We start from the raw sequence: 22,024 nt of genomic DNA, 5'->3' as shown, positions 1-22,024 counted from the left end.
TATTGCCAATGATTATATGGTATACATTTTTGAAATAAATAACATTCAAAAAAATACAGAATTCACTGATGACACTTCAAGTATAGGCTAGATGTGATATTAGAGAAATTTGCGGTGAAATGCTTTTATTTGACTTGAATTAAAAATAGTTATAAAGAGTGGTTCTATCAAATCAATGCTGACATCTAGGACTGCCATTGCAGCTTTTGTTTTGTTTGTTTTGCTGTATAAATACTGACAGGAAAGTAAATTTATCAGCCTCTGTTCATGGAAAATTTGGTGCCACTGAAACCATACATGTATACCATAAAAAAATCTTATAAAGAAAAAAAGTGGTAAGCTCATTTAGGAATTACAGGTAGTTCTCGACTTATGACCATAGTTGAGCCCAAAATTATGTTGCTAAGTGAGAAATTTGTTAAGTGAGTTTTGCCCATTTTACAATTTTTCTTGTCACATTTTTTAAGTGAATCACCACAGTTGTTAAATTAGTAACATGGTTGTTAAATGAATCTGGCTTTCCCATTGACTTTGCTTGTCAAAAGGTCATAAAAGATGGTCACATGGCCTTGGGACACTGCAACCATCAGTTGTCAAGCATCTGAATGTAAATCATGTGACCATGGGGATCCTACATTGGTCTTAAGTGTGATAAATGGTCACAAATCACTTTTTTCAGTGATGTTGTAATTTCGAATGGCCACTAAATGAACTGTTGTAAGTCAAGGACCACCTATAGTTAGTTTTCCTTATGAATGAAATATTGTTAGTATAGAAGAGGGATGTCAAATTTGATTTCATTGAAGGATGCATCAGGGTTGTGTTTGACCTTGGGGCCCAGGGTGGGAGTGGCCAGGGTGGGCCAGCTTTATTTTATTTATTTATTTATTTATTTATTTATTTATTTATTTATTTATTTATTTATTTATTTATTTATTTATTTATTTTGTTGAATACATATTAAATAATATATATAAGTATAAGCATGAATTGATTTTAATACTTTGGGTTTTTAGTGGGCTTTTAACAGGGGTTTTATTTTATTTTGTAATTTTCTTACTTAATATTTTTAACATACAGAATTCAAATTAGATTTTTAAACTGGATATTGTATTTAAAAAGTTTTTGGATTATTGGTGTTTTATTTGCTGTACACCGCCCTAAGTCTTCGGAGAAGGGCGGTATAAAAATTTGAAAAATAAATAAATAAAATAAATAAATAAATAGAATACATAAAATGAATACTATTAAAGGGAACATTAGGATAGGGACCGTAGGCACGCTGGTGCTGTTATGCACGCCCCTTACAGACCTCTTAGGAATGGGGTGAGGTCAACAGTAGACCGTCTTAGTTTAAAGTTTTGAGGATTTTGGGACGAGACCACAGAGTCTGCTAGCTTGACATCACTCATGTCAGTGGTGCCTATGGCCTGAGAACTCTGCCAGAGAAAACGGGCTCCCGAGCTGCGTTTTCGGCAGGGACAGCCTCCTGCAATCCTCTGCCAATGAAAAAAGGAGCGTGGGAGGGTTGTACATGACCCTCCCAAGGTCCATTTTTACTGGCAGAGGCACCGCAGGCCAGTCTTTCACTGTTTCCAGGGCGGCCCTGCAGGCCAGATATAGTCTGTGGGCTTTGAGTTTCACACCCCTGGTTTAGACCTACACAAGAAGAAGGAAGAAACATACTTACCACAGTACATGTTACACTGCTCTTCTACTATCAGTCAGGAGAGACAAGGCCTTAGGAAGATGTACTGGTTCTCAACAGCATATTCTAGAACAAAAATTAAAGCACTGGTCTTTATTTTTCATGTCATGAGGCAGAATACATCCAACATACTCTTTCCAATAATTTTTTTGCCTTTTCACCAGGGCTATGAAATGTGGTGGGAGATAGTCAGGCCTTCTTGGTTTTTGGGCCTTCATGTACAGAAATTTTAAGCCAGGAAAGAAGTTTAGGCCTGATTCCTAGTGATGAAAGTGACCTAACACTGCATGGGGGTTGAGATGCAGTCAAGGAAACCCAGGAACCAGTACAAGAAGTGTTTGTTCTGGTAGTTTGTTATGAGAAATAGGAAATTTGGCTCTCCAGGGTTCGAAATATTTTGGGTAGGCCACAAGAAGGTGTCAGGAAAAATGAGTGCACTTTGTTCAGCTTCAAAAAAACAAACCTAAATTAATGTGAGGTTACATTAATTCTAACTGTTTCATTGGGTTAATTAATTAATTTTTTTTAGTTTTTCTCAATTTTAGTCAGAAGTGACCCCCACTCCATTTGGTGGGATAAACTTCCAGGAAAATGACTTCCCAAGTATTGACTAATGTTAGTTCTTCTAACTTGAAAACCAGCTGAAGAAACTTCGTGATATAACCTCTCTCTCGAATCTTTCCATGAAATTGTCTTTCTCAAAACAGGCAAAGATTTGAACACACAAACAAGTCCTAATTTGATGCTTATATTCTGTGAGCATGTGTGTGTGTGTGTGTATTGTTTTGAGATCTTTTGTTTCACTAATGTTGCACATTTATACGCTTAGTTGCTTAAAATTTTAAGATTTAATTTTACATATAATATTAATCTCAGGGCTGCAGGTTGCATATCCTAATTAAATCACTACACTACATAGCTGTGTATTTGTATTTGTTGTTGTTTTTAAAAACATGTTTAAGACATCAACAAAGCTGTTTGCAGTCCTTGAAAGTTAGTAACATAGTGGAGGATTGAGTGGCTGAAACCATACCCAGGCTAAAGGACCATAAACTGTAATAGAACATTTGAAAAAAGTATTACTTTATTCTATATTATTTTTTTACTCTCACCTCCATTATTAGCTCAGAATTTAACATTATTTAATGGTTAATTTCTGAAAGGAACATTATTTCCATAACACTCACTGCTTATCTTTATGTGATACACAACATGCTGAGAAATGCACTCTCTACCTGGTCAGAGATCCCCTTTTTTGGTTTCAGACCTCTGCTGGAAACTTTCTTGGACCGAAATAAAACCTGAACCGATCACTTCAGAACAGCAAAAGGAAGACCTATTTTGCTGCCTTTACGAAGTGAATTGGGACGCCGACCTGGCATCCTGAGACTGACCCACATACTGGGGAGGGTGCGGGTGGGATTCAGTCTCCAGCAGATTCCTTCTCCCAAACTCAGCAAGTAGATTTTTCCCAGGCTGATTCACAGAACGAATGGCAGAGTCCTGTCATCCTCGGTGCAGAAAGTCTTGCTTGCGCCGCTCCGATTTTACAGTCAGTCCTCCTCCGCCTTCCTGCATTGTGGCTGGCTGGAGCGGAGTGGGCGGGGGCGGGGTCCGCCTGGAACACGCCTCTCCCGTCTCCGCCTCTCTCTTGATTCTCTCGAGCGGGGACCGCAATGATTTAGAAGTTCAGGAATCCCACGTGACGTCACGAAGGGTGATGTAATGCTTCTCTAAATAGAACGTATTGTAACCTTCTCTCAGTCCAACGTGGTTCCTTCACTCAGACTGCTGGTCCCTTTCCTTCTTACACTTGTTGGGTAAGTCCCTTACAAATATTGAACTGTTTTGGTTCCCCTCCCTTTTTCCTATCAACTTTATATTACATTTGAAAACTCGCTTTTCCGGAGGGTCTCTTAAAAGTTCTGGGTTGCAGAGGATGGTGTTTGTTTTCCTTTAATCCAGAACGTGTGTGCAATCAACGTACAGACAGGAGAGCAAACGAAAAAAAAAAACCTGAAGTGAAGCGGGCGAATAAGCGAGAGAAAGTGCGATCCCGACCAAATAGTCAGATTGTTGTAAATGGTACTTGCTAAATGTTTAGTTTGGCAGCTGAGTCCGAGATTTTACTTGACTGTGTACAAATTAATGATTGATAGTGACTTACTTTCACTTGGGGAATGAAGCGGTCTTATCTCAGGCAGACGATCCGGCCCGTCAGCGCATGACACTAGCTGGAAAGTGAGTGACTCGCTCCGAGAAGATGCGGAACGGTGCAGATTTTTGCCCAGTCCCCTCTGCCCGGTGTAGTAGCCCTGGTCATTTGTTATTAATCGGAACGGAAGGGGGAGTAAAATGTTTAGGACGTGCATATTTAAAATGATACGTGGGCATTCAGATATTTAGACTCTGAAACAGCAGCTGTAGAGAGAATCTTCGGCGATATCTTTTCCTGTAATTGCCAAACACAGAAATTAGTGTGCAAAAGTTTGAAATCTTAACCAGAAGGGTAACGGGGAATGTCTCATCTCGCGCGTGTCTTCCGTTTTCACTGAGTTATAATTCTTCTTTCCCCTCAAATTTGCCGGGAACTTCTGAACTTAAAGAAGCGTTATCCAGAATCTTCATTCGCTTAACTGCGATCGATCCCTGCTTGAGCCCTGGATGTGCGCTCTGTATACCTTCAGGAACACTGTCTCCACAAGCATCTGATCTTACGGTCCCTGTCACTTAGGAAAGGAGTTTCCAGAATGGCCCAAATCAGCCTTCAGACCAGCTCCAAATGTCTCGCTTCCGGGGCTTGAGCCAGTTTCGTCTGCCTTATCCGCTTTTTCTCAGGGACCGTAAATATATCATCAGGTTAACGATAACAACCTGGGTGACCGGAGTCCTATCTGCAGGGAACTGGCGAGAGAGATACAAATCAGGGGTGTATTCCTTCCTTCCTTCCTTCCTTCCTTCCTTCCTTCCTTCCTTCCTTCCTTCCTTCCTTCCTTCCTTCCTTCCTTCCTTCCTTCCTTCCTCTTTCTCTGTCTCCCTTTCCTCCTGCCTGCTTCGTAACATTCTTCTTTTTTGGTGGAATGACAGCACTAAACTCCCTCCCGCCCCCCGTTCCCGTGTCTTGCGGCTGCCTTTTCTAGCTGCGTCCTTTCTAGTACTTCTCGGCAGCGCGAAAACTTTTAAACGTCGTTTCGCGAGTTCAAGCAAAGAAGACTCGGACGAGAGAAGTTTCAACAAGAGTTGTTGGACTAAAAAAAAAAAAGAATGAAAAAAACCCATTGCTTCTCCACTCCGACACGGCACCATTCCATCTCCAGTCCTCACATGGTCCCCTCCTGTTGTTTTTTTAAAAATAATATCACCAAGGATTCATGGTATGTATATATTTGGTTGATAGGTGGCTGCATCGCTATGTTGCACCCCCCCTCCCTTATGTCGCCCCCGCCCTGTCTGACATTATCTTTGGGAGTCAGAGTTGGCTCCTGGACCATTACGTCATTCTGCAGGCTAGTAAGAGTATTTTAAGAGGTTCGGATATTGGGGCAGTTTTTGGGAGGGACAGGCTAGAAATGCAGAAGTCCTGCCACCTAGCTTGAGATAAACAGCATGACCCCTTCTTTCCAAGATTCTTTGCATTCTCAGCAGACGTCTCTCTCCCTCCGCCCCCTCAAGTTTTACTTTGGGAATGAGAAGACTATGGGGGAATACCTGCCTAACTAAACTTGCCACTAGCACTCAGCCGCACGGGCCAACCGTAGGATTCGGGATCTTGGACAGGATGGAAGACCGAAAGGAGATGCATGTCTCTGGTCGCCCGGCAAACTAAGGAGGGTGATAAGTGAGTAACCTGCACGTCTCTTTAAATTCCCCAACTAAACCTTGTAAATGATAATCTCCATTACTTGGAAAAATAATGTGGGTTTCTTTTTTAGGGGTTTTTAACAATGGTTCATCACGGATCCTTCTCATAATAGCCTTGAAGTTGGATCCTACACATCTTTCACAAAGGACTTCAGAGGGAGAGATACAATTAGAGATTACACTGGAATCAATTCTGAAGAAAACCTTCCTTCTCTCAAAAATAAACTCTCAAAGAGAAAAAAAATCTATACAGACTCATATATTTTCTTGACTGAATATATTAGTGAAAATATTGTACTTCTGTATATTACACATGCTGGTACACAAATCTCTATAGTATAATGTAGTGTAGTGTAGTGTATAGTGTAGTATATTATACTATAATAGTATACAGAAGTAGTAGGGCAGTGAATAGTATAGCCTATAGTAGTATAGCGTATCATAGTGTAAAGTATAGCATAAAGTATAGCGTGTAGTGTAGCATTTGTATAGAGTATAGTATAGTATAGTATAGTATAGCATAGCATAGCATAGCATAGCATAGCATAGCATAGTATAGTATAGAAAACAGATATTATGTATTAAAGTTATAACAAGTTATACAGACTTTGCTAAAATTGGGGAAGTGGGAAAGAGAATGGAATTTGTTTAAGTTTTGAAAGTTCTCTTTGGAATCTGTTACTTTTATGCCCAAGATTAAATTTTCAGGAAGAATTTAAAACAACTAATACTGGGGGAGTAAAGGGAGGAAGTATGAACTGAATTCCTTCTTTATGTCTTTTTTTTTTTAATCCCTGTGCAGGTCGCAAAGCCTCAGAGAAAAGTGTGATTAATGATCAGTGATAAGTGATTAGTGGTTTTATTCAAACTGTTACCTCTGACCAGAAGCATACGTCAGAGGATTAAGAGGCTCTTTTAGATAAATGCTCATTAGCGGAAGGGGAAAATCAACGATAATAGCCAAGCATAAAGAGACAACTTTATAGGAAAATCATTCCTGTCTTCAGAATAATAAGCTCAGTTCAGAAAAAAACACTTTAATTTAAAAGTTGCTTTTATCTTGTAAATCCAAGTTGGATGTATAAATTCACTGGGCTATTATAACCTAGATTTTCCCATATCCATGGGACATAATCCTAGTTGTGATATTTCTTTCTTCATTTGGAGAAATAATTGAGATCTTAAAAGCAACAAAAATATTCCCAGGTTCAAGATATCTGCTTCAGATACAGGAGGCACTTGCTGTTAGTTAATTTAATAATACTATACACTTCTGGAAGGGTTTACTTCTGAATTATGAATGAATCTAACATGCAGCTGTTTGCTAGCGTGTTATATATCCTTCAGTGCTTACAACAAGGTATTTCTCTTTGGGCCAGTCTCTCTTCGTCAGCCCAACCCACCTCACAGGATTGCTTTTCTGGAGAAAATAGGAGGAGGAAGGAGTATTTTGTGTCTTCACTGCCTTGAGTTATAGTATTTATAAAAATAATAAAAGCAGGATAATAAATAAACATAATTATTGTTCTACATTTCTTAAAATAATATTTTCCACGTGAATTAAAAGCTCCTGGAAAAGTAAGCCTCACCCCTTAAAGAAATACTGTAGAGGAGGTAAAGCAGGTACCATAAGTAATAAGATCTTGAGTAACAGCTACTTTCAACAGAAGAAAATAGATACCATAGATTCTCTATTTCACTTTTACTATTTGGATATAAATTTAAAAAAATGGACAGTGTGGGGCTGATGTATGTGTGGGGAGGGGGGCAGGAGAGGAAAATAAAATGTAGAAACTTACCTCAATAATGGATCAGTCCGTCACCTATAATTGTCTACTGCTGCCTAGGCTGTTCATGTTTTATACACAACTACTTTTTGTCACTTACTATACTTCTTAAGTCTTTATTTGGATTGAAATAGTTGAATTTCAAGAATACATTTGATTGCATTAGGCAAAAAGGAGGAAAAATGTCTCTTATTTCAACCTTGTTTTAAATACTTAGACTTTACCTTTTAAAAAAGTGTATGTTACATGTTATACAAATAACTATATGTTAAACATATAATTATATGTTTCCCATAACGAATACAATATTAAGAACCATCTAAAATATTAATGGACCCAAGCTACTGTTGCCTCTTAGGTAAATTAATCTGTAGAGCCAGTGGGATTATGGAAAGAGTAAAAAAACAGCACTAAACTCAAATCAAAATTGAACTTTTATAATTCAACAACACACACTAACACACAGACACACATTTGTGTGTATTTATGTATATGTACATATCATATATATGTACATATCATTCACATACAACATATATTAATATCTTTTTGTGAGATTTTATATATCTATTTACGTATAAAATGCAAAAACATATTTAATGGAGAAACAGCCTTTTAAAAATCTAGAATCACCAACACATATAAATGAACATACCTTTTCATTGTTTCTCATACCTTTGAGCCTTATTCATATATTGCAAGAGAACTATTCTTAACTTCATACTTTAAAGAATTCCTATATTCCATTATCACATAAAAATATCCAGAGAACAAAAACTAATTGATATTCCCAGATGCTTGTTAAGAATAGTCCTATATGAACCTGTTGAATTGGTCCAAAATCAGAACACTTTGGAAAAGTTCACTACTAAAGTCCCAAATGTAGTTGAGCAAACACAAGTTCTTTGTCATCTTCATTCCCGGACAAGTCAGATATTTGCTTATGCATTTATTTCAAGCCATGAAAGATGTATGTCATCATCACATATAATGAAAGGTGTGTGATTGCTGCAGAAATGTGTTATGCTCTGGAATTTTAAAATTGCTTCTGATATGCCTTTTCATTAGAATAGTAGTACATTATTTATGATTTTATACCAACCTCCAACCTTTTTACCTAGTAAGTAAACAATGCCACCATAGTGCATTTTCCAAGATCACAGCAGATTATATGTTCTTTCCTACTACCGAGTCATAAAGTCTCAATAGGACCAAGTGATTGAAAATCTAACTTTCAGTTTAAAATAGATAAGATTAACCCCCTTTCACAGTAAAATAACTTCAAATCATATAGAATTTTTGCTGCCTGTCATTATGATTGCCTCCTAAAATAAATCATCATAAACGTAACAATTTGTGAATATTCTGATTTTTTTCAATGAAGTAAGTTGGGATGGTGATGGTTTGATCTCTGCTTTTAATCATTAGTCACAAAAAATTAGTGATGAAATGTATAACTTAACATTCGCTATTGTGGCTGCATGTGTTGTAAATAAAAAGCTACTTAGAGTTTGAACTATCTCTCTGATGAAAATTCAAATTATATCCAAGCTGAATTTTACAATTGTAAAGATCAATCAATATTCTTAGCCTTTTACCAAAACCCAAACTCATTATTAGTTCAGGAGGTTGACACTGTTTTTTTTTAAATTAAGGACTGTCTTTTTCTTGTTTTCAGAAATTAATTAGATTTAATAATCCTAGTTACATGTTAATAAAAATGGTGTTATTGATCACCTATTGTTAATATTGTTTAGTTTCATTAACTTAGCTTTAGAAGTCCGATCACTGAATCTTAAGTTATAACACTTACGTTTTCCATCCAAGGAAGAATTATTGTTTAAGGTTGTGATTCTATATAGAGTTGAGTTACTTAAATTCCAACGAAGTCAATGAGGCAACATGTAGGATTATATCTATAATATATATATATTATATATTTCAGATGCAAAACATAACCGAGTCTAAAGCTTTACAGCTACAGTTCATAGAGAATGTAGTATGTGTCACTTTGCTGCTTCAGGAGCTACTTAGGAAAATTTGGCAACAATATTAAATAAATGAAATAACCAGCATTTTTCCCACTAGTAGTCATTTATTTCCATTTTAAAGGCTTTAATCATTATGTTGACTCAGTTTTATGAGATGGAAAAGTAAGAGCGATAATTTATATGACCTGTAGCTGTTTGGTACTATGCAACTATTTCTTTGTGTTAAATGATGAATTGGATGCTAAACAACATCATTCCCAACATTTATATTGTATTAAGGCAATGCTTAGAACCAGATTCAACTAATCAAAATCTAATTTTTTTTACTAAGTATCTGGGGTTGTTAAGTATGTTATAGGTGTATATCTCTCAATCAGACTTATGTTGATTTGGACAAAACTGTAGTTCATTCAATTTAGAATGAGATACTAATAAATGTATTATTATACTGGTTTTGACGTAACTGGTTTTCTGGAATAATTAAACTAAGGTATGTTTTATTCTAATATGAATATTGACTATTAAAAAAATTAAAGTACTTCTTCAAATATTCTCAGATAAATTCCACTGATTTGTAGCTACAGATTGCTTTAGAATATATTTCTGAATATTAATTAGCATATAATTGTTCATTATTGACTAATAATTACCTAACATTGTCAAATAAATTTGATACACTCATTTTGTAGTACTTTAGTTTCTATTACCTATGGTTATTCATATCCCTAAAATTTACTTATTCTATGCATAAACTTTTTAATAAATATCAATATTAGAATAATAGAAACTGTCTTTTGACAGTTAAGCAGTTATTCTTATGGTATCTTTAAGACCACTGCAAGCTATTTGTAAACTTTATAATAATAGCCCTGGTGTCGTCAGTGCATTTCTTAGAATTTGTACGGTATATCTTATTAATATTACCTTATGGAAGAACCAAACATTAAAACATACAAATCATGCAGTGGTGAAATCGCCTGCAGATTGCTACCAGTTCGCTGCCCGCAAATGCAGTGCATGCGCCAAATGCGTGCTGTGCGCATGCATGCACAGTGCATGCCAAAAGCACTCTGTATGTGCATGCACAATGTGTGCAAATGCATGCTGCGTATGCGCAGTGCGCACCAAATGCACACTTCATATGCAAAAAAGAAGCTTAAGGTAAATAGAACAGTGGGGAGGGGGAACAGCTGTGCCGCATGATTTAGATTTGCTAGAAAGCAGTGAATTTAAATTTGCTAGAAAGTAGTGAATTTAAATTGTACGGCACAGCTGATTGCCAGAAATACCGGTTCGGGTGAACCATATCTTTTTTTTTACTACTGGTTCACTTGAACAGGTAGCTTTTATTACTACCAGTTCACCCAAAGCAGTGAGAACCAGTAGCATTTCATCACTGAAATCATGTTTATTTTTGTATTTATTATATTGGAAGGCCATCCAACTCCAGCATATAAAATATAATGAATTATTCAACAATAACTAATTTATGGCCATTAATAATTTTCACTTTATTCCCTTCTTCCAGGAAAGTTAGTCAGCTTTGTGATAGTTTTCCCACGCTAGAAACATTCCTGAAAAGTTGAATGACAATGCCCATCAATATCAGAGGAAATGCAATTGTATAGTTGTCCAGTTCTGGATGAGGCTACACTACCTCAGACCGACCCGGTGTACAATCTGGGGGTTCTTCTGACTCATGACTCCCACTCAATGAACACATGGCAGTCACAGCTAAGAGACCCTTTAAACAACTTAGTTGTGGATGGGTTTCACTTACCTTTGTTACTGGTTTGCTCACGCGCAGATTGTATTTGATGACATTTGGGTGGGTGGGCTGCTGCTACAGGTTTGGAACCGCCGCCACTGCTGCTACTAGTTCACCTGAACCTGGGCAAACTGGTAACAACCAACCACTGTTGTGCATCAGCTGTGCCCATTCCTGGATCAGGAGTCCCTGTGTTCAGTAACTCAAACCTTGCTTATCTCACACCTGGACACTGCAATGTGTTCTATCTATATAGGCCCTTCTTGAAGAGTATCCAAAAATGTCAGCTGGTGCAGAATGCACATGTTCTTGGGAGCCCTAGGTGTACTGCAAGCTGCACTGGCTGCCAACTTGCTTGTGTATCTAATTCAAGGTACTGATTATCAACTTTAAAAGTCTTTTAGGCTTGGGTCCAGGCTATCTGAGAAACCAGTTCACCTAAATGGGATTAGCCCACTGTCTCAGGCTGGCAGAAGGCTGAAGACTGTGTCAGTCAAGGAATTTCAGCAGGTAGGATCTGGAAGAAGAGTCTTTTCTGCTGTGGCTCCTACCATCTTGAACATCCTGCCCCCCAAGGTCAGATACACTATCATCTTTTTGGCTTTCTGAAAAGCCTTCCATACATGGCGATGCCAACCAGCCTGAGGTCCCATAGGGGTGTGGCATATTGAAGATAGCTAATGAAATACCTACCTCCTCAATTTGGAATTGATTTGGAACCAAACCAACTAGACAAATTATTGATAGGCCCAGAAGGAAAATTAATATCTAAATTATATAAATACCTATTAGAGTTTGATAGAATGGAAGAGGTGGTGAAAGAACCGATGATTCCATGGGCAAAGGATATAGGGCACAATATAGATTTAGATAATTGGGAATTAATCTGGAATAAAAATTTAAAATTAACCAAATCTACTGCTTACAAAGAAAATCAATATAAAATGCTTTACTGCTGGCACCTAGTGCCAGATAGGTTGGCCAAAATGTACCCGAACCTAAGTCCAAAGTGCTGGAAATGTAATCAACATCAAGGTACCTTCTTTCATGCCTGGTGGACGTGCCCCGTAGCGAAAAAGTACTGGATTAAGACACAGGGATGGTTACAGGAGATAACAAAATGCCAAATTGAACTGAATCCAGAAACATTTCTTTTGGGAATGTTTAAGACAAAATTAGATAAAAAAACAAGATACTTGATTTTGCACATTCTAACAGCGGCAAGGATTGTGTCCATGCAATATTGGAAACTTAGTATTATACCACCAGAGAGTCTGATTATCCAAAAAGTATATGACTGTGCAGAAATGGACAGGCTTACCATAGAACTACAAGAAAAAGAAGATTCAGAATATTATGCGGTCTGGGAAAACTGGTACACATGGACAATCAATAGAAATAGAAAACAAAATATATATAAGGCTATTGATGATTAGATGTATATAATGTATATCAAAGTTATATGGAAGGTAGATCCGAAATATACAATAATGTCACAGCTTTGTTAAATATGCACAATTGTTATGAAATAAAAATGTAATAAAAAGAAAAAAAGAAATATCTACCTCCTCCCTATCTGCTCTTTGATCCCTCCTTTTCTATCCTGCTTAGTTTTGTTTTAATTAAATTTAAGGTTCTTATTTTTTAATTTAATGTTTTATGCTGCATTTTATTCAAAGTCTGTATGCTGTGTAGAGTCTATTTTAGCTAAATTGATGGCATACAATTTTGATAAATAGATAAATATGTTTGGTCTAGTGCAGGGGTGAAATTCACTTACCTTCGCTACCGGTTCGCAAATGTGAGCGTGAGCGCCTCCTCCATGCATGCATAGAGCAGAGGGTCAAAATGGGACATGATGATGTCCAGGTGGGTGGGTGGAGCCTCCCACCGCTGGCGTCACTGGTTCTCCCGAGCCGGATAGAATTGGCTGAATTTCACCACTGGTCTAGTGGCCTAGGAATCTGGAGACTGTGAGTTCTAGTCCAACTTTAGGCATGAAAAACTGACTGGGTGATTTGGGCTGGTTACTCTCTCTTAGCTCCATCTCACAGGGTTGTTGTAGGTAGAAAAAATAGGAAGGAGTACTGAGTACATTCATTGCCTTGAGTTATTTATAAAGAACAATAAAGCTGGGATAAAAATCAAACAAAAATAATACATACAAACTTACCTGAAATCTTTCCAATTTAGGTAAGTTTCATAGCAGAAAGAAGAATATGCACATACAGAAAGGCTGCAATATTTTCTTTTAAAAATGTTATCTTTGTTTGCTGGTTATGAACTAACAAAATAGCAGCATTTAATTTTCCACAAATCCTAAAGACCTGCTAAAATGATGGAAAGTTCTTATGCTGAAAAATATCTTTAAATAGTTACACAGTTGGAATTCCCAGGGCTCCAGGTGGTCCATGAAAGACTTTTTTTTAAAAAATAGTTTTTATTAAGCTTTTGACTTTTAAAAACAGAATAAAGAAAAACATGACAGACAAAACACAGTAAAAAACATAACAAACATAACATTATATTATATATTTTTTGCAGTTTCTGTATCGACATAAATATTTTTTGTCTATTTTTGTTCAATTATTCATCTAAGTACTTATATTTACATTGTATCTATTCACACAATCATCACTGTCAGATTAACAATGTTCTGTAATTTACACTTCCTAATTTTAACCCAATTAATTTAACATTCCAAATTATTGTTTTGATTCCATTTTTCTAATCATTCATATAGTTTGTTCCACATTCTATAATATTCTGAATCTTCCCTTTCCTTAATTTCCAATGTCATTTTATCCATTTCTGCACATTGTAAATTTTTTCAAATTACTGTTTCCTCTACTGGTACATTATTTTGCTTCCACTCATTTGCAACGGTAATGCTGCTGTTAAAATATGTAATATTGATATTGCGAAGTTTTGTCTATTTTTGGGTTAATTTTTCCTAATAAAAAGAGCTCTGAATTAAATTTCATTTTATATAGTGTGATTTCCTTCAACCAATTTTTAATTTTATGCCAATTTTTTAAAAATCTTAGGACGCATCCACCATATGTGGTAGTATGTGCCTAGTTTATAACCACATCTCCAACATTTAGGTGATAAATTTGGGAACATTTTGGCCAATCTCACTGGTGCCAAGTACCATCAATGGAACATTTTATACAATTTTTTTTATAGTTTCAGGTCTTGAATTGATTTTAATTCTCCTTTTTCATCAAGTAGTTCTGCATATCTTATCGTTTTATACAAGTCTGTGGTGTTTGGGTGTAATATTGCTTCCATAGTGGATAACCAAATTGGGACTTTTATGTAGTAATTCTTTTTGATTTTTTTCACCCAGACTTGTAAAAAGGCATTTCTTAATAAATATCTTTGAAAGTATGTATGATATTTATTTTTCCTATCCCAGAGAAAACTATTCCATCCAATCTGAAGCTTGTGACCGTCTATCATTAGTATTTGTTTGTTTTGTAGCTGAATCTATTCTTTGAGGCATGGTAGTGCTGCGGCCTGATAGTAAAGCTCCCAATTTGGGAGAGCAAAGCCACCCTTACTTTTACTATTTTGCAGTATTTTAAATTTGATGCGAGGTTTCTTCCCTGACCAAACAAATTTTGATGTAATTTTATTTAATTGTTCAAAGAAATTTTTCTCTAATTTAATTGGTATAGTTTGGAACAAATATAAAACTCTGGGTAATATATTCATCTTTATCATTGAAATTCTACCAATCAACGCTATTTGCCATTTAGACCAATTTTCTAAATCTTTTTGAATTTGTTGTAGAAGTATATCATAATTAACTTTTTTATTGTGGTACATTTTGCTGATATCTATATTCCTAAATATTTAATTTTTTTTACTCTCGAGATCCCCAATTTCTCCTCTAGTTCTTCATTCTGTTTATTTGTTAGATTTTTAGTCAACATTTTAATTTTGTCTTTGTTTATATTTTGAGCCCTGCCATTGTACCAAATTGGTTTATACCTTTAAATAGTAATTGTCCGGATTTTATGGGTTCCTCAATAATAAATACCAGATCGTTACAAATGCTTGAACTTTATACTCCTGTGATTTAATTTTTAATCCCTTTATGTCCAAATTTTCTCTAATTTGTGATATTAATATTTCTGTAGAAAGAATGAATAATAGAGGACATTGAAGGCATCCCTGTTGTACTCCTTTCTCTACATTAAAACTTTCCGTATATTCACCATTTATGATTATTTTTTCCTCTGGGTAATCAATCATTTCTATAAAGTTTTTTCCACAATTCATTTCTGTTAATTGATTAATCATAAAGTCCCAATTTAAGTTATCTAAAGCTTTCTGTGCATCCAGGAATATCAGAGCTACTTGCTTGCCTGGGTGAGCCTCATAGTATTCAAGTACATTTATAATGGTTCTTATATTATTTTTGATGTGTCTGTTGGGCAAAAAACTATTTTGGTCTGATTGAATAATTTCATTTAATATAATTGTAATTCTTTCTGCTATTATGACTATAAATATCTTATAATTGGCATTTAACAACTAGATTGGCCTATAGTTCTGAATCTTCTGTTTTTCAATGTTACTTTTAGGAATACGTGTTATTAAAGCCTCTGTCTAAGATTTTGGTATCTTCGCATTGTCTAATACTTCATTGTATGTTTGCAATAGTATATTGTCTAATAGTTCTTGAAATTCCTATTAAAATTCAGCTAGGATTCCATCTGGGCCTGGAGTTTAGTTATTTTTTTGTTTTTGTATTGCCCTTTTCAGTTCAGATGTCGTTATTTTCCCATTTAATATTTCTTTAGTTAAATCTGGTATGGCTGGGTGGCCCCTCTCTTGCAAATATCTCTTAGTATCTTTCTCTTCTATTTTTTCTTGTCTATACAGGGTTTGAAAATAGTTTATCACTATGGTTTTTATTTTATCTTCTGAAAATGTACTATTCCTTCTTCATCTTCTAAATTCTGTATTAGTTTCTTTTCCTTTTCCTTTTTCAGTTTGTGAGTAAGCCATCTTCCCAGTTTGTTAGCGTTTTCAAGTAGTTTTGTCTAACTGCTCTAATTTTTGCGCTACTTCTTCCTATTGGATTAAATTTAATTTGTGTTTAGTTATTTCTTTCTGTTCTTTGATTTCCTGATTTAGGGATTTTTCTTGTAATTTAAATTCTATTTTTTCCAATTTTTCCTGAAGTTCTGTATATTGTTTCTTTTTATTTCTATTTTTCTGGGCTGTATATGCAATAGATATAACCCTCAAATACGCTTTCAATGTGTCCCATAAATTCTAGTTTGTTCGTTCCAATTTTCTTTTAGGAAAAATTCTAATTCTTTTTTTGTATATTGAATATAATTCTTTTCTTTTATCACCCTCTGGTTTATGATCCATCTCCCTTTCTTCTTTATTTCTACTTTCCATTTAATTGTTATCAGACTGTGGTCTGCCCAGATATTCATTATAAATTCTATTTTTGATACTCTTTTTGCTGTTTCTGGGTCCATCCACGCCATATATATCCTGGACCACTATTGATGAGGATTGGAGAGGAAGCTATATTGATTCTTTTGTGGATTAATTTCTCTCCATATATCTTTTAAATTGAGTTCGTGGACCATGTCAAAAAACACCGTTGATAGGGTTTTTCTAGCATAATTTTTTCTGGCCCTGTTTTATAGTCTTTCTTTGGGTCTACCAATCCATTAAAATCTCCTAATATACAAATATTATCTAATTCTAATTTTACTAATTGTTCGTGTAGTTTACTATAATATTCTTTCTGCCTTATGTTTGGTGCATATATAATCGCAATTACTACTCTTTTTTGTTTTATATAAATTTCTATCAATAATGTCCTTCCCTCTTTATCTGCAAATAATTGTTTGGGCTTTAGCCGTTCTTTAATATATATATATGGCTATTCCCCGTTATTTAGGTTCAGCTAATATTGTAAATAATTTTCCTAGTTTGGGGGCTTCCAAGATATGACTTTTTTCCTTTTGTATGTGCACTTCCTGTCCATGGAAGACTTAAGTGCGCCCTCCAGAGTTCTCCAACAGTTAATCAGATTATATGTTTTAAAACAATACAATCTAAACTATTTTAGATTTGATTAAAAAATGCTTATTTGGGAGTGCAAGACAACACAACTCTCTCTGCCTCCTCACAGTACCTGCCTAATCTGAGAAAATAATAGCTCAATCAGATGCTGCGTTTGTTCCTTGGACATTCTGAAACACCTATTCCAAATGCAATCCAAAGCATTTCACAGCTACCCTTATTTGTATTCAAATATTGTTAAATAAAAACTAAATCACATCAAATTTAGTTTCTGTCACTATTTCACCCAATACTTTTTGTAATGGGGTCTGAAAGTTAAAATATAACCAGAAATAGTCCAGAAAACATTTTGCATCCTTGCTCCAACTGGTTTGTTCTTCCAAGGAAAATTACAAAAGTACAGATAATTCCACTTATGAATAAGATTGGTGAATATAAAGGCCCTGGAGAGGTACCATCAATCAAGATATACAATAGGTAGAAAAATGGAGCAATTGTTGATTTCACATAAGACATTATTGAATGCTTATATATTTAACCATATAAGGATAGCCTCTGGACTCTGAATCGGGTATGAAAAGAGCTAATAAAGTTTCTTGTAAATATTCCTGTAGTCTGTCACACTCAACAGTCTGGCAGCTGCATTTTAAACCAGCTGTTATATCTGAGAACTCTTCAAGGACAACCCCACTGTCTTTGTATTACTCCCTTCTTTAATTAAAAGTTGCATTCCAGATGGAGTTTGTGAGGTTTTGGTCTGTCAGTGGAATTCTAGCAAAATGTTGGGTTGATGGGCTTATTTAAAACAAGACTTCTATGTCTATTACATGTGTTCTAAGATGATGTATTATTATAAACAAGATTCTCTCAGACATTTTGATCTGTGGATTATTTAAGCTTTCAAATTAAAATATTTAAGGCTTAATGTGCTTTCCTGAGCTTATTACTTGTAATACTTTAATTGTCATTTCCCTCTTGGAGCTCTGAAATTAGAACCAGTTGATCCTCAAAAGCAATTTAACGAAATATTTTAGAAAATTACTAGTATTTATTTCATTTTCATATAACGTATTATTTCTAGTTATTATTATCAGCTCTGATTGTGTCATTATTCTGTCTTCGGACTATAGCCAGAAGAGTGTATGCTATTATCTAATTAGATTTAACTTTCTCAGATATCTACCAGAATTAGAGTCACCTGAGTTAAAAAGCTGAACAGACATTTAATTTTAGAGCACTATCAAAATAAAAATTAGTGTTTTTACCCTTGATATTCTCTAAGGCTTGAAATAGAGGTGTTGACTGTTATATCCATTATGACCTACTTAGATCTGCACATTGACTGAACTGACCAGCGGGCCCTCGCCTTGTCACTTTTAAGTTGATGCTGTAATCACTTTTAAGTTGATGCTTTTAAGTTGAAGACTATGCAGTGGGTTATAGTTTTCTTTTGCTCTTGTTGCTTTTGGGAAGAGCAAATGGAAATCCCTATTTGTGGCAAGTGCACTGCAGAAGTACTTGAATTTCATTTTGAATTTGGTTATTGGCCATTTACTGAATAGTGATATAGTGAATATTTATCAGGAACATTCTGGTTGTGGAGTTGTTGCAAGAAATATCCATAGCATTCTGATAGCTTTAATACTTCAGAGTAGCCACTGGAAGTCCTGCTCAATTTGAGTTGTGAAATTATAAGACTAGCAACACAAAATTTTCCTGTTCTGATGTTCCATATTATTAAAATAGCTTGATTCTTTCATTGAATATTCAGCCTTGTGGGTCACTTGTCTGGATTTTTTTACTGGGATTTTTAAATTTATTTTCAAAGGGTTAGTAGATGCTATAATCAAGGCCAGCTTTAAGAAAATTTGCTTATTTATACTATTTACTTTTGTTTCATGCTGTTACATTTTCTTTCTATTTTGTAAATAATTTGCAAATCATTGGAAATTGAATGAATAGAAGTAGGAATCAAGGAATAGTCATATCTAGAGAAATTGTTTAAATAGGAATAAAAATCCCAAAAACTAATTACAGGAGAGAGGTAGCTAAATTTTCAATCAAGAGAAGCTGTTGCATAGTTGCCTTTTTGATTTAAGACTTTTACGTTTAATGTGCTTATCATGGTTGAAATACAAAAATACAGTATGGGGATTGGGACCCATTTTTCCACAATTTTCAGGGCTTTGCCAGACTCCATTGCTGAAACTTGGAGGCAAATTGCTAATAAAAACAGGCCCATTTTACATAGTATTTTTATTTAAGATAAAAAGTTAACTTACAACCCAATTCAAATTCTCAGAAATTCCCAGCCTATGGATCTGTCCACTTTGTCTCTCAAACATCATCTTTTTATTAGAAGAGAGTTCAGGTTTCATTTACAGAGATACCCTGCATTTACTGTTTCTTCATTTGAATATTCCTTAAACTGATACTAGGTAAGTATTATTTTCTAGAAAGCTGATATTGCTGGCATGAAATATTTAAAATTATGTGAAAAACCAATGAACTTATTTTATTTATTGCATGATCAAATGGCAACTGTTCTTAGGTATAGCTTCCTAGTGACACTTACGCGATTTGTGGTTTCAAGCCCTGTGTTTATGCCACAAATTATTGTATTTTGTGTAGCTGTACATACAACTATCCACATGGGCCAAATGATAATTATCTTTAGACTATGCTGGTTTTAATGGGAAGCCCAGGAATCTACCTAAGTTTGTCTCAATGATATCCATTATATTTGTTTAAATGCATGCTTCAATTACAACTGTTTAATTTGTTTTGTTTTACACTGAACTTTTTCCATTAAGAGAAATCAGTCTCTGATTTAAATCTGATCTAAAGCAATTTTTCCCCAATTGTTCATGATATAAAAACCTAGAAACTAGAATATGAATTAGACAGACAGCAAGGAATTTATTTGTTCTAAGTTAGGGTTTTTAACTATTTGCCCCTTGTTGTAGTCCATGATAATTGTGACTGTGATAACATCTACTATGTGTATTTTTTTATTTTAAAAAATGCTTATTTTCATTTCAATATGAACTCTTCTATAAGTAAGATCTCATAGAAGAATTTAAAATCTCTACTTCTTAGTAGAGATCAGTATAATTCTATAAGTGATTTCCTTTTAAAAAACTACTCACAATTGCATAAACATATGAATGGTATCTTATTTAATTTGTTCCCTAATTTTGGTGCACTTTGAATTCTGATTTAGGAATAATTGCAGAAATAGCTGATTTCATAAACAATGACCTGTTTAAGGGGCACAATGCTTTTAAAGTTCACTTTAGCTTTTAAGGGCATCAGTAGATAAACAGAACAAATAAAAAATGTCACTGGATGTTGTTCAGATCTGCTTAATCATTAAACAGTTTTTTATTTGCTGCTCATTATTGTTTGACGAATCATATCAGCAGCATACATACAGTGTATATGATACACTATTTCCAAAGAAGTTCCTGTAACCTATTTCAGTTTTCTTCCATTACCAAATAAATGTATATTTCTCAAGTTGGTTTCATCAACATCATAATTTAATACTGTTTAGCCAGGTGCATTATGTTTCTTGTATATTATTATAAATGCTATCGAATTTGAATTAGTTTTTATTAGTCATGTTAGTTATATTAGTTATCATAATTTGGTTTGTTTTTATCCCTACTGAGAATTCTGAGAATTGTTCTGAGAATTTTTATTCTGGGATAGGATAGGATAGGATATACATTTTTACAAATTTCTAGAAAATGTTTCTTTTCCCTCCTCTGACCAAGTTTTACAATTAATCCCATGAGAGAGGGATTATCAGCCTTAATCGGCAAGTTTAGGGCCAGCAGATACTTGAATTCAAGTCTTAAGCAGATGTTGTAACCACTAAGCCATGCTGCCCTTCCTTCCAATAAGAAATAATTATTTTGGCAGTTTTAAAATGTAAGATCCACATATTTTAAAAATAAGTATAACTGCTGTGGATTAAATTATCCTAGCTGAAATTCTATTGAAATTCATGTTGTTGGAAGCCCGTGATAATCTTTCAGATGAATAGGAAAAATAGGAGTGATTTTTTGGGCTGAAAGAAAACATTATGATTGGGTAGATTATATATATTGAACAAAAATGTAATGAAATATATGTAAAACACTCTGTTTTCATTCTGAGAAAGTTAATTTGTTATTATTTTACAACAGTGGAAAAATATTGTGGGAATCATCTGGTATATTTATAAAATAGAAAACTTTTTATCTACTGTATGTGTAAACTGTCTACTTGGCTAGAGCAATATTATGGCTAAATAAGCATAATTAGATATGTTCATAGACAGCACAGTTCTAAATTCATCCTACCTTACTTCTGAACACGTTTTCATTTTTTTTCCTGAAGTGACACCGAATTCTATCAAGAGAAGCAAAAAATCATGTATAAATTGTACAGATGGTGAAATCTTAAAAATCCATAATTAAAGTTTGTTCGATTCACAGCAATAGTATTGTATTGTTGGGTATTCATGAGCTGTTCTTGTAACTTTTTTATTTTCAAATTGTCAGCTTATTACTTAATATATTTCTTTCTAATTGTAGAATTTTTAAAAATGAAGGCAAAACAATTACAGACTTTTCTGTCCTTTTTGTGGCTCTACTGGGTTCATAAAAATGTGCTGATTTTAAACTTCTCAGGAATGTCTTGAAGCATTCTCAAACTGCTGCACAACAGATAAGCATGAAGTCACAGAGGCATCTAAGGTTATGCATTTTATGTCTCTGTAGAGTTGATTGGAAGGAAGCTTGCCAGGCTACAATAATCACCAGACAATTATTAAAAAAAACACTATTATTCCATTGTC

The 22,024-nt window shown here is 34.7% G+C and overlaps 1 protein-coding gene and 1 long non-coding RNA gene across 11 annotated transcripts in view; one reads left to right on the top strand and one right to left on the bottom strand.

Moving 5' to 3' along the window:
* Positions 1-4,305, bottom strand: part of LOC131198639 (uncharacterized) — a 51,361-nt gene extending 47,056 nt beyond the window's left edge. The window contains exons 1-2 of the long non-coding RNA XR_009155129.1: positions 3,876-4,305; positions 1,691-1,774 (exon numbers count right to left, since the gene is read on the bottom strand). This is a non-coding gene — a long non-coding RNA (uncharacterized LOC131198639). The remainder of the gene's footprint in view (positions 1-1,690; positions 1,775-3,875) is intronic.
* CREB5 (cAMP responsive element binding protein 5) overlaps positions 3,428-22,024 on the top strand; it is a 275,297-nt gene continuing 256,700 nt past the window's right edge. For 5 of the 10 annotated variants that reach the window (XR_009155128.1, XM_058183481.1, XM_058183480.1 and 2 more), the window contains exon 1: positions 3,429-3,528. The gene's annotated coding sequence lies outside the window, so the exon portion shown is untranslated. Of the gene's footprint in view, positions 3,529-4,314; positions 5,083-5,333; positions 5,547-22,024 lie in introns of all 10 variants that reach the window. The other 5 variants (XM_058183476.1, XM_058183475.1, XR_009155127.1 and 2 more) reach the window with 5 other exon arrangements.

Source organism: Ahaetulla prasina, chromosome 4 (genome assembly GCF_028640845.1).
Source record: "Ahaetulla prasina isolate Xishuangbanna chromosome 4, ASM2864084v1, whole genome shotgun sequence".
NCBI lineage: Eukaryota > Metazoa > Chordata > Lepidosauria > Squamata > Colubridae > Ahaetulla > Ahaetulla prasina.
This window is presented reverse-complemented; position numbering and strand designations above follow the sequence as displayed.